Source organism: Lissotriton helveticus, chromosome 11, assembly GCF_964261635.1.
Source record: "Lissotriton helveticus chromosome 11, aLisHel1.1, whole genome shotgun sequence".
In the NCBI taxonomy this organism is placed as follows: domain Eukaryota; kingdom Metazoa; phylum Chordata; class Amphibia; order Caudata; family Salamandridae; genus Lissotriton; species Lissotriton helveticus.
The window spans coordinates 537,721,784-537,735,331 of record NC_136072.1 but is presented as its reverse complement, the minus strand read 5'-3'; the positions used below and the strand labels follow the sequence as shown (position 1 = coordinate 537,735,331).

General features: G+C 41.1%; 1 protein-coding gene across 9 annotated transcripts in view; it reads left to right on the top strand.

Moving 5' to 3' along the window:
- Positions 1-13,548, top strand: part of LOC144791525 (uncharacterized) — an 826,098-nt gene that overhangs the window by 117,124 nt on the left and 695,426 nt on the right. For all 9 annotated transcript variants that reach the window (XR_013602413.1, XR_013602419.1, XR_013602415.1 and 6 more), the window contains one exon: positions 12,725-12,917. The gene's annotated coding sequence lies outside the window, so the exon portion shown is untranslated. The remainder of the gene's footprint in view (positions 1-12,724; positions 12,918-13,548) is intronic.

Sequence of the window (13,548 nt, the reverse complement as noted above, 5' to 3'; positions counted from 1 at the left end):
AATACTCATGTATGTGTATAAACCATGTTTAATGCATTTTATGTATTTTGGGTGGGATTATGAACACATGCTTTAGTTATGTTTCTTATGCTTATAGATTTAGTAATATTAGACATAATACGTGGAGTGGGTGTTGTATGGCGTTTTAGGACCCTAGTGTACTTTTCCCGATTCATGCGCTTATATAGGTATGAAATACCGTATCCTTATATAGGCATAGAAATCATAACCATATTAAGACATAGCTCAAGTAGTCCCAATACGGCTTGGCTACTTCCACTAGTTCCGAAAATCTACAACGATTTTTTGGAAAAACCCGCCTTCAGCAGTCCAGGACTTTCCCCTGCATGAATATTAAGTTATCCAAGAAATCATGGAGTTTTCAGAGAATTAAGTCTCTGATGACGTTATTATGTCCAATCTTACGTCAAACTCGGCACCTTCAAGGTATAAATATGCCCACACTTGTCCAAACAAGCACACAGTGGTTTGAAGCAGTTCGACTATCTACTTGCCCAAAGCGCCCTGCTGAAGCAAGTGCCGAAGGAAGCCGACCCTCCAGCTGACGCACGGAGAGATGCTGTACTTTCTCCTGTTGAGAAATCCAGCTCCAGTGTTTCCAGGCTACCCTTGCGGGTTGCTGGGAAATCGAGTCCTGAGAGAGAGATACAAGACCTCCTACATTCTAAAACCAAGGTACGGAGCTGATTAAGACCCTAAGAGAATTCTTGGAATAGATTCTTGGCAACTAATACTAAAACTAGGCTACACCTCACTTACTTATTCCCTTGTACTAGACCTAGGTTAGGTACACCAGGGTAGGCGTATTTTAGAAGCACCAGTTGAGTACTTTTAGTCATTATTTATCACTGTATGTATTTTATGCAATTTAGGTATCTTATGGCTTAGAAACCATATCATGCTTTTACATTACTATTTTATAATACTCTTCGTATTATATGCTCTGTACTTTACAGCAAGTATTACGATTGCAGCAGTTCATTTCTTATGCTTGAGAAAGAAGACTGTTCAGTAAATAACCTTTACTTGAAAACGCCGTCTCTCTATTTCTCTGCACCTCCGGTGAAACGAAGCATGCACGATTGACTGAGTGAAATAACTATCTATTGTTTCTGCGACTCTCGAGATATATTTCTTATTCTTGGGGAACAAAGTTGTCATGTTTTAAGCGGTTGTCAGAAACTAATCCCTTCTTGTTTATTCGAGAAAGTTTCTAGTGACCTCTGAGCTAGCTGGCACACACACAATTAAGTTTAGTATATTCGGTAGAGACCTAGTTGACTTCAGTCCTACGTCTAAACTACAGAATACACTATTCCAATGCGCAGAGCCTATTGGGAATATAGGAACTACACTACAAGTCTGCTGGCGTAGCTCCCTCAGGAAAGGAGGAGCTTCCATGGGAGGAGGAGCCTGGACCACATCTGACACACAGCACAAACTGCTACAATAACCTCCATGTAAAACGAGGGGCTAGGCTACACTGGGATAGGGTGACCAGATTTTAAGAAGCAAAAACCGGGAAAGGCCAGACATAAAAGAAGGACTAATGCCATCAACCTTACTTCTATGTCTGGCTTGTCCCGATTTTTGCGAGAGAAGAAAAACAGGCATGCACTTGGTGCATTCACATACATTAGCTGTGGCAAGACTTCTAGCCTCTACCCTGCCCTTCTCGCCAATGCTTAGGCATACAACAAGGGGGTGATTCAGTTAAGGACGTCAGAGGCTGGAATCTGTAACACTATATTTCATCAACAATAATACCTCTGACACCATAAATTACACTCTTTCTTTTTAACCACAAAAGTCCCTTTTATTGACTTTGGGCGTTTAAGCATATCATTTTTCTATTATTTGTCTTTTTTAGATATATTGGTATTCGCCTTCATTTCAAAAAGTTTTTCTATTCAACTCTCCTTATTTTATATTATACATCACATTTAACCTACATAAATTTACATACAACATCTATATACACAAAAACATTGAATGGACACCATATATACATTTCCAATTTTAACGTGATTTCATTCCAGACAAGTTGGAAAAAAGAATCCTAATAAATCATTATACACATAATCGATACTTGATTTTATCAGAGAGAGGTGGTTTTCTCCTCTTGGTCCTACTTCTACTATCAAAACTATCTGACTGGGGTCAAATCTTATTTTATCCCTCAGTTGTAACTATTGTTCAGGTCCTATATAGGGTTGGGGGTCTATTTTTAAACATTTATGCTCCACGGGGAGATTAATCCTATCCACTGTTCGTTCCCATGAGGGGAATCTGAAGTGCATAAAGTCCTCCGAACCACTATTTATTGCCAACGCATTTCGACCTTCTTGTTGTCGGACCAGGTAGTATTTTCATATGCGGTCTTCGTCAGGGCTGAGTACTTTTAGGGAAGGACATCATACTACACCTGAAAGATGTAATGGTTTGTTTCAATAAGTGTATTTTTGGTATACTACGGAACTTTTGTCTACTTGATGCATGTAGCTCTGTGTTTTCACGTACCGTCCATTGTGAGCAGTTCTATCCTCTCTGTTCTGGATCTTTCTGCTGGATTTTTCTGGGTTTTTTCTTAGTTGCATGAAGTAATACCATTTCCTATGGGGATATTAGAGGAGAATGTGCGTTAGTGTGAGCACTCTCTGTTGTTAATTGTGGTCAACATGTCCCCTATTTTTCATGTGTAGATGAACTTATTTGCGGGTGATGTGGGGCAGAGGGTTCCTTCCCTTTGTTGATGGTTATACTGGGTGTGGACCACTGGTTCGCTATGTGCTTGGTTCTTATGGTTGTGACATCGTGAAAAAAGGAAGGTTCCTAAATTCATCGCTGTTGTTGCCCCTTGTCTTTCAAAGATTCCCCGGTTTGCTTTATGCCCCTCTTTCGTGTTGTCTCTATGTGAGTTTAGTACCTGTCGAGGTTCCCGTACCTTCTTGTCTTTCAATGTATCGCCATTCCTTCATTCCGCACTTGCTTCCGGATGTCGGAGCGTCTGTAGGGGCGGCTCTCTTTCCGGTTACATTGTCTACGTTGGTGGGCCTCTTTTTCATTGGATTACAGTTGCTCCTGGTAACGGGAACGTGCCTCGTCTCGTTTTACTTAGAGATTTCCGTGGTGCATTAATACATTCCTTGCCATGGGTTCGTGTTCCTTAGTTGCTAGGCGACTTCTCAATGTGTATGTACGCCCATTCGAAAGAGGTTTTCCCTGCGCTTGTTGCAGCTTTCTTTTTTCATTAGTTGAAAAGTTGACAACTTTATTAGGTGGCGTGTATGGTATCTCGCAGGACTATACTGTTTCTTCATGCGGTCATAGTCCCGAGGTTGATGTGTCGATCGTGTTGCCAGATTTCTCTGTGTCTTTCTGTAGTTAGAGGGGTAAAGAACTGGTGTACACTGCAGGGCATTTATTTTTTCTTTATGTGATCCATATAAGATGTTATTTTATGCGGGATGGAAGGTGTGGCCATCAGTTGATGGAATTGTTTATGTCTCTGTCCATGCCCTCCTTATCAAACTAGCCTCACTAAAATATGTTCATCTATAGTTGGATAACTCAGATATTTCGTTCAGTCCGTTTTCCATTGTGCCCAGGAACATGATGGTTTTTGCTTCAATTCTTGAAAGGGTATTTTCAATATTCTTCCCTTTGATGTGTTTTAGCACTGTCCATTTAAAATCATCTGGTCCATGGCCTTTTTCCAAGCAATGTGGTACCATGGGTGCATTAGGTGTTTTGCACCTGATCCTTGAGCGATGTTGCGATATGCGTGTTTTTACTGGTTGGCTGGTTTTCCCAATATATGCCATAGAGCAGGGGCATATAATGCAGTATATAACATTGTGAGTGTTGCAGTTGGTAAAATCTTCATGTCGTATATACTTATATGCATTGAAGACCCGGAATATCTAGAAGGCTTCAGCCACATTGGCACAAAGGGTTCCAGAGACTGGATGTTCCACTCTATAAAAAACAGCAGAAAGGTTGGGTTTAAAAGAACAAACACTGATCAAAGAACTGGAAGAAGCTTTTCTAAACAATAGAGCAGTTGAAAACGCACAAGCATTACTTGCAAAACTAGAGAAAGATAACCAAACTTTCCAAAAGATCACAGAGGATAAAAAGAGACAGAAATTACAAAGAGACATCCTGAACTTCTCAAAAAAGAAAACATATCCATACTTGGAAAAAGATTTCTATAAACAACCACAGAACACAGGAGCGTTGAGAACATACGGAGGGAGAAGCCGAAGACAGTTCTTAACATTTTCAGACGCTTCCTCGTTGTCAGACAGTTCAAGTGACGCAGAACCATCAACAAGCAACAGAAACGATCAACCCCGCCAATTCTATCAACCGACACCTTTTTTAGACAGAGGCACCGGAAGAGCCAGGGGTCGCCCATGAGGAAACAGATGGTTCAAACGCCAACCGAACCAATACCAAGGAGAAATTACCACCAGGAGGAACACCTACAGATGGTAACCAGAAGGGTAAACAGTCAAAATATCGACTTCAAAATATCGAATGGACATAATATCGAGTTTTAAATATCGAATGGACAAAATATCGACAGGACAGAATATAGACATCAAAAATATCGTTTTTTAGGTAAGTAATGTAATATCGAATGTTAAAAATATAGACAGTTTTTTTACCCCTACGCTATCCAACGCTTTCCCTACTGTTGCACCCACTGGAGTGGGAATAGTAATTTTAACCCCTACGCTATCCAACGCTTTCCCTACTGTTGCACCCACTGGAGTGGGAATAGTAAATGTAACCCCTACGCTATCCAACGCTTTCCCTCCTGTTGCACCCACTGGAGTGGGAATAGTAATTTTTACCCCCACGCTATCCAACGCTTTCCCTACTGTTGCACTCTCTGGAGTGGGAATAGTATATTACAGTAATTAATTTTTACTATTAATTTAATTTAACACTGTTTTTAATAAAGTCGATATTTTTAACAACTATATTTTTGTAAAACGATATTTTGTACTCGATATTTTTGTACTTACCTGTTTGTAGATACAAAGTCGATATTCTGTCTGTCGATATTTTGTCAACGATATTTTTGATAGTCGATATTCTGTCCATCGATATTATGTCAGTGATCCAACAAGAAGTGAAGGAGCAATATTTAATTTGTCCAACCACATCCTCTCTTCCAACGAGATCAGTGTATTAAATAAAGGCCCATCCTTCATCCCCATGGTAAAACCAGATCTGTGCCAGTTGAAACTGGAAATAATCCAACTTTTTCGCAAGATGCGCCTAAAAATATTTTTTCAAGATCGAGAAAATGAGATTTCACGTAACTATTCTGGTCTAAAAAATGCATCTACATTCTTCCCACAAACAAGCTTGATGCCAATAGAACTCGACGTTTGAAAGGAATGTACTGCGAGAGATCGATGTTTTAGACAAAAAAAGAAGTACTTCATTAAATGGAATCTACATAAAGAAGAAAAACTGGCACTAGAGCAATTGAAAGACAACAAAGATCTCATAATAAAGCCAGCAGATAAAGGCGGAGGTATCGTGATCTTACCACGCGAGATGTATGAAGCAGAGGTGCAAAGACAAATATCGGATGAGAGATATTACCGAAAAACAGAAGAAGATTGGAACAAGAACATAAAAGAGAAACTGGTTAAATTAATTGACTTTGGAGAACAAGAAGGATGGCTGTCAAAAAAAGAGGGAAGCTACTTGATTAACCAAACACCAAGGACACCCATCCTGTACGTCCTTCCAAAGATCCTAGGAATCCGCCAGGACGCCCCATTATTTCGGGAGTAAATTCAATACTAGAACGTCCAGCCAAATACGTAGACACCTTTTTAAAACCCCTGGTAAGCTCCACAACAAGCTACATCAAAGACACGATGCAAGCAATCAACTTCCTTGAAAAACAAACATTTGACGAACAAAATGAAATACTGGTAACAATGGATATAGTAAGCCTATATTCAAACATCCCGCAAGCAGCAGGCCTGGAGGCCCTAGAAATTTTTCTAGAGAAAAGAGAAAGACCACACAATGTTCCATCTGATTTCTTGCTCCAACTGGCAGAGATATGTTTAAAGTATAATTTTTTTTACTTTTAACAATGTTTAATACCTGCAAGTAATGGGAACAGCGATGGGATGTCCACAGTGGCGTCACTAGGGGGGTGCGGGGGGTTGCGGACCGCACCGGGTGACACCCTCACATGGGGGTGACACCTGCCCAAAATACAAAATATTACTGAATGTCTGTTTAACCTTACCCGGCCACGGGAAAGATTATTGGACAATTAGGCTACCGCTACGACGTTGGCGTCCGGACGTCGACGACGTTCGTAACGTCACTCACGTGACATGGCTCCCGGACCCGCCGTTTTTATCACTGCCCACGTCCACCACTTCACTTGCTATGAAATTGTGAAGGAGGAATAAGCATCGGTGAATGGAGTCGCCAGAGGTAAGCGGCAAGCTGAGGATCGGGGAGGTTTACAAGCCAGGCTGCTCTGTACAGGTTGCATTAGGGGGAATGGCCCGGGCCCCTAACCTAAATCTGATCAGGCCCGATAGACGGGAACGCATTGACCCGGCAACACCAGGGCCTGTAAATAAATCACAGAAGAGCTGCGCCTACGTGCCGCTGTGTGAAGGCCACATTTCGGCTTTTTACGAGTAGAATGTAATCGACATAAAAACGACACTGATTAACACCTCAAAGAGTGCACACTACAATTGCTTTACAAGTGTGAACACCTCTACTGTTGGTCAGAAGGCCTCGGCATGATTTTAACTGATGTGCATGGAAAATGCCACGGCCATACACCTTACGTGCAGATGAACAGAGTATCATAAAGAAAATTATTAAAATTGTTCTGGGAGTGGAGGGGCGTCTGGACTGACTCAACACACGCGTTTAATAGATAGCATAAGTCACACTGCACATATGCATCTATAACATGTGCACCCACACCTGACATACAGAAAGTGCTATATGGTATATAGAGATAACTCTAATCACCAGTCTCTTCTTTGTGTGACTTTACATCTTGTACATTTGCAATTTTTCCTGTTTGTATCTTTTATGTAACGCATGTAATTCTTAGTCCTTATGTTTTGCAACTGGTTCTTATGTAAAGCGCTCTGACGCCTTCGGGTAAAGTTCGCGCTATGTAAAATCACATTAAATAAAAATAAATAAAAAAATAAAAAATAAGGAAGACAGCAGCCTGGACGTGCCTTTCTTTCACGGTCGAGGTATTGCACTTTCGTTTGTTGATCCCATCGGTAACTTAATGCATGTTTAACTTTGTTAATCATTTTGTTGGTTTTGCATTCCCGCTCGAAATGATTTTTTAAATTTTGTAATCGCTTCCATGCTTGTGATTACGAAGATGTCACTCCAGTTTGCAGCTGCGCCGTCCATTTTACATCTGCGCAGTTCTTATACACATGTTATACTCACATCACAACGATTCGTGATCTCTCCAGCTACCGCGTTCCAGGCACTGTAAAACAGACCGTGTGTGGAATTAAATTAAGTAGTGTGATTTCGAGGATAACATAAATGCTTGAAACGTTTGAGTTACACGCAGCAGCATTTTCCTTGCGCCGTCTGATTGTTTGCTTTCTGTTTCTTCTGTTCTCAACTGAATACCCTTGTACATTTCTTAAAACTAGTCCTAAAATCATGTAAGAGCGTGCCACCCTACTCCATTTCTCTGCTCTCTCCCGTGCTCATCCTCCGTCTTCTCCTGTGCTTGTGGTGGAGTGATGTGGTTTCTGTTCTGTGGTAAATAACTGTGTTTTTTTGTGTTGCTCCTTGTGGTTAACACATACTAGACAGCTTGCTTTTGTGGACTCAACATGATGCTAACATTGGGCGAGTGTGTGCTGAGCCTTTTTTTCAACCATGCTTTTAGATGAGAGGATGAACTCAAGAATGTGGGTCCAATTCCTCCATTGGTTAGTAAAAGACAGCCACAGTTGGGGTGCACTGGCCTCATCCCTGCATTGGGCGGCACCACTGTGCTGTACTCTATTGGCAGCTACACCCCTGTTGTGTAGAAAGAAGTGGGTTAAGAAATCTTAGCTGTTGTGCATGAAGTGATTTATAGAAGTTGATCTTTGTTATTTATGTTTCCTGTATACACTCACTATCTCACTATTTTTCGAAATACAGACATTCATTGTCCGACGTCACAGCAGTGACCAAACACAGGATTTTCACTGCTTTGATGTGATATTCGGCCGAAAGAAATTCCCATTAAGCACCCTCTACTTCCTAAAATACAAGAAGACCTCAACGCACATAAAGGGAACAGTCGGGAAAACATGACTTCCACACAAAAATGAAATAAAGAGAAGTACACCGGAATAAACACAGGCTAAGATATTTCAAATGAAAAAAGCGATTTTGTGGTGTGCATAAACACAAGTAAGCTAAATATAAATGGAGACGTGTTCTTATCAGTTAAAATACCATTCTCCATTGATAATCATTTTAACATCGTTTTTACCTGTAACTACAACAAAGAATGGTGTGTTAATATTTACCATATATGGGAACCATATCATAACAACATTCTCCGTGGGTATCTGTCAAAAAAGAAGATGTTTTCCACAGGGCGGGTCTTTGTGACATCATAGAAAGCTCACATTTTGCGGTCATTGTTTAAGATGTCCCATAGAACCTCTTTGTGGAATTCGTTCCCTTTGGTGACATCACCTGTCAGCACTTCCTTTTGTTCTTTGCTCTTGTGCAGTGGTAACAAAAACAACTAGGGTTTTCCTTTCTACACAATCAGCATAGGTACATTGGGAGTTTGCCTGCTGTTTGGTGAGGTCCGATAATGCCGCATGGTCTTTGCTCACAAGTGTATGTGCCTTCCAGGAGTGAGCTTGCAGTTGTGAACATGTTGGTAGAGCCATAGCATTTTATAAATAAGCAATCCAGCTCAAGTCTCACAGATTTGCCAGTGACCTTTTTCGATTACTTAACTTGCTGCAAGTGTGCCTAACAAAATGAATGTGTGTACTTGTGGAACGTAACTGGTGCTATGTAAAGCGCTCTGATACCCGGTTCAGTTCGGGTCTAGTTCGCGCTATATAAAACTCTGCAAAAAAAATAATAATTCCCTGTATTTCCAGAGTTACATAAGTAGAGTATTGAAAAGTCAGACTGCACCCATATATACGGACTCAGGAGCCTTGAAGTGAGGGCAGTATTTTCACAATGCTTTACCCTGGCCTGTAAGATGCTGGAGTAGGATTCAGGAGATGTCATCTTGTAACTGTGAAGGAAAGACGATGGCGTGGAGAGCTGAACAAGCCATGAAAGCTACAGTGATTAGCACATTTTAAGGCTGCGGATGGGTGGGAGTGGGAGGTAGGGGGAGTTAGCCAGGAGATATGCACAAGGCCTGTGTTGTAACTCAAAATGATGGCAGAAGAAGGACCCCCTCCGTGGGTGCTGCACAGATGAATACATCTCCTCGAGCAAGATGGATTCATGGGGTAAGTCGTGTCGTGAGGGGGTGACACCATGAGTTACCCGCACTGGGTGACACCAACCCTAGTGACGCCACTGGATGTCCATTTGCGCCGGGGATTGTCATTATGTTCATGGCGCTGTATGAGGAAAAATGGATTTACAATAACAATCCCTACGACGGCCATATTAAAATATGGCGTTGTTATATCGACGATGTTTTTATGCTCTGGAGAGGGAGTGAAGACCAACTAAATGAATTTGCGAGGTGGCTCAACAACAGGAACCCTAACATCAAATTCTCAGTATCTTCAAATAAAAGCGAAAGCAACTTTTTGGATTTGATGGTGAGACACAAAGAAGGTCTCATCCATACATCTCTGTACACAAAGGAGACAGATAGGAATACGTTCCTACACTTTTCGAGCTTCCACCAACGTAACCTCAAGGAAAATCTACCTCTAAGTCAGTTCTTCAGATTGAGGAGAAATTGCTCGAAGAAAGAAGACTACTTCACTAATGCAAAGGAACTCTCAAGAACACTACTGGAGAGGAATTACCCCAAAAAGCTATTAAAAAGGGCTATGAAGAGAGCTTGGTTCACTCCCCGTGAGTCCCTTCTAACTCCAAGAGAGAAGAAAGAAGACATGCCCCTGATGTGTGTCACCACAATTTCGGGTGCAACAAGTGATATACAGGAGATTGTTCGAAAAAATTGGAACACAGTAAAAGGCCTGAAACCATTTGAAAACACTCCAATATTTGCATTAAAAAAGAACGGAAGTGTAAAGAACAAGCTGGTGAGAGCCGACACGTCCATACAAAGACAAGACATTAATCTCAGGTCAATGCTGAGTCTACCTCCGATTAAGGGCCACAAGAAGTGCGGTAACTACATATCATGCGCTAGTACCATAGAAGGCACCAAGTTTACATACAGAAATAAGTATATACGACATGAAGATTTCACCAACTGCAACACTCACAATGTTATATACTGCATTATATGCCCCTGCTCTTTGACATATATTGGGAAAACCAGCCAACCAGTAAAAACACGCATATCGCAACATCGCTCAAGGATCAGGTGCAAAACACCTAATGCACCCATGGTACCACATTGCTTGGAAAAAGGCCATGGACCAGATGATTTTAAATGGACAGTGCTAAAACACATCAAATGGAAGAATATTGAAAATACCCTTTCAAGAATTGAAGCAAAAACCATCATGTTCCTGGGCACAATGGAAAACGGACTGAACGAAATATCTGAGTTATCCAACTATAGATGAACATATTTTAGTGAGACTAGTTTGATAAGGAGGGCATGGACAGAGACATAAACAATTCCATCAACTGATGGCCACACCTTCCATCCCGCATAAAATAACATCTTATATGGATCACATAAAGAAAAAATAAATGCCCTGCAGTGTACACCAGTTCTTTACCCCTCTAACTACAGAAAGACAGAGAGAAATCTGGCAACACGATCGACACATCAACCTCGGTACTATGACCGCATGAAGAAACAGTATAGTCCTGCGAGATACCATACACGCCACCTAATAAAGTTGTCAACTTTTCAACTAATGAAAAAAGAAAGCTGCAACAAGCGCAGGGAAAACCTCTTTCGAATGGGCGTACATACACATTGAGAAGTCGCCTAGCAACTAAGAAACACGAACCAATGGCAAGGAATGTATTAATGCACCACGCAAATCTCTAAGTAAAACGAGACGAGGCACGTTCCCGTTACCAGGAGCAACTGTAATCCAATGAAAAAGAGGCCCACCAACGTAGACAACGTAACCGGGAAGAGAGCCGTCCCTACAGAGGCTCCGACATCCGGAAGCAAGTGCGGAATGAAGGAATGGCGATACGACAAGCAGGTACGGGAAACTCGACAGGTACTAAACTCACATAGAGACAACATGAAAGAGGGGCATAAAGCAAACCGGGGAATCTTTAAAAGACAAGGGGCAACAACAGCGATGAATTTAGGAACCTTCCTTTTTTCACGATGTCACAACCATAAGAATATAGCACATAGCGAACCAGTGGTCAACACCCAGTATAACCATCAACAAAGGGAAGGAACCCTCTGCCCCACATCACCCGCAAATAAGTTCATCTACACATGAAAAATAGGGGACATGTTGACCACAATTAACAACAGAGAGTGCTCACACTAATGCACATTCTCCTCTAATATTCCCATAGGAAATGGTATTGCTTCATGCAACTAAGAAAAAAACCAGAAAAATCCAGCAGAAAGATCCAGAACAGAGAGGATAGAACTGCTCACAATGGACGGTACGTGAAAACACAGAGCTACATGCATCAAGTAGACAAAAGTTCCGTAGTATACCAAAAATACACTTATTGAAACAAACCATTACATCTTTCAGGTTTAGTATGATGTCCTACCCTAAAAGTACTCAGCCCTGACGAAGACCGCATATGAAAATACTACCTGGTCCGACAACAAGAAGGTCGAAACGCGTTGGCAATAAATAGTGGTTCGGAGGACTTTATGCACTTCAGATTCCCCTCATGGGAACGAACAGTGGATAGGATTAATCTCCCCGTGGAGCATAAATGTTTAAAAATAGACCCCCGACCCTATATAGGACCTGAACAATAGTTACAACTGAGGGATAAAATAAGATTTGACCCCAGTCAGATAGTTTTGATAGTAGAAGTAGGACCAAGAGGAGAAAACCACCTCTCTCTGATAAAATCAAGTATCGATTATGTGTATAATGATTTATTAGGATTCTTTTTTCCAACTTGTCTGGAATGAAATCACGTTAAAATTGGAAATGTATATATGGTGTCCATTCAATGTTTTTGTGTATATAGATGTTGTATGTAAATTTATGTAGTTTAAATGTGATGTATGATATAAAATAAGGAGAGTTGAATAGAAAAACCTTTTGAAATGAAGGCGAATACCAATATATCTAAAAAAGACAAATAATGGAAAAATTATCTGCTTAAACGCCCAAAGTCAATAAAAGGGAATTCTGTGGTTAAAAAGAAAGAGTGTAATTTATGGTGTCAGAGGTATTATTGTTGATGAAATATAGCTTCTCTCCAATGCAGCATGCTTGCAGCCGAGGTCAACCTGCTGCTGCCTGAAACAGATAAAATATTTTTAAAAAGCATACATTTTATTTCTCCATTGCAGGATGACCTGACCTTTGTCCCAAAAACCGGAACGTGTATTTAAAATGAATGAAAGCGTTGGGACACCAAGACAGTCCTCTGAAAACCGGGACTATCCGGGGAAATCCGGGACGTCTGGTCATCGTACACTGGGAGCTAGAGACTAACTGCGTGCAGATAAGCCTGCTGTACACGCAGGACTTTTTGCCAAAGAGGTAAATTATCATTGTACCAAGTTGCGCACTTGACCTGCGAAAGTATATGAGACACCTACATTAAATCCAGTCTAAACATGCAGTATGCTAGGGACTGGAGATCTGAGAGTTTTACCATGGTGGAAGTAGTGGGGATACTGGGAGGATACTTGGAAGAAGGTGGTGTAGCTCCTACTGTTTATTACAAGTTAGTTTGAAACCCTGTATGTTTTACACATTGAATTATGTAGTACTTAGGTCTGCTGTGTGATTAAAGTACTTTCTTTTTTCATAAAAGAAAAGCTTTGAGCTGAAAATTATGTTCCTGTATCTATTGATAGATTATTGATCCTGAACATTGGACCACCACACTAGCTATCTGAGAAGTATTTGACTGTTCACCCTCATTATCCTCAGTAAAGTATGAAAATGATTGTACTTGGCCTAGTGAGCCATAGTAAGACAGATCCGAGGACACCAGTGGCAAATGACCGCAGACACCACGGTTGTTGTCTAGTAAACTCTGACCTATCGCCTGTCAGTCTGTCTTTTGGGTGTTTGCATCAAGCACGTTTTAAATACCCATCTGTTCCCAGAAACTACCTTGATCCATCATTGCAATTTGGAACTCCTGAGTAGGCACAGAGGTAGC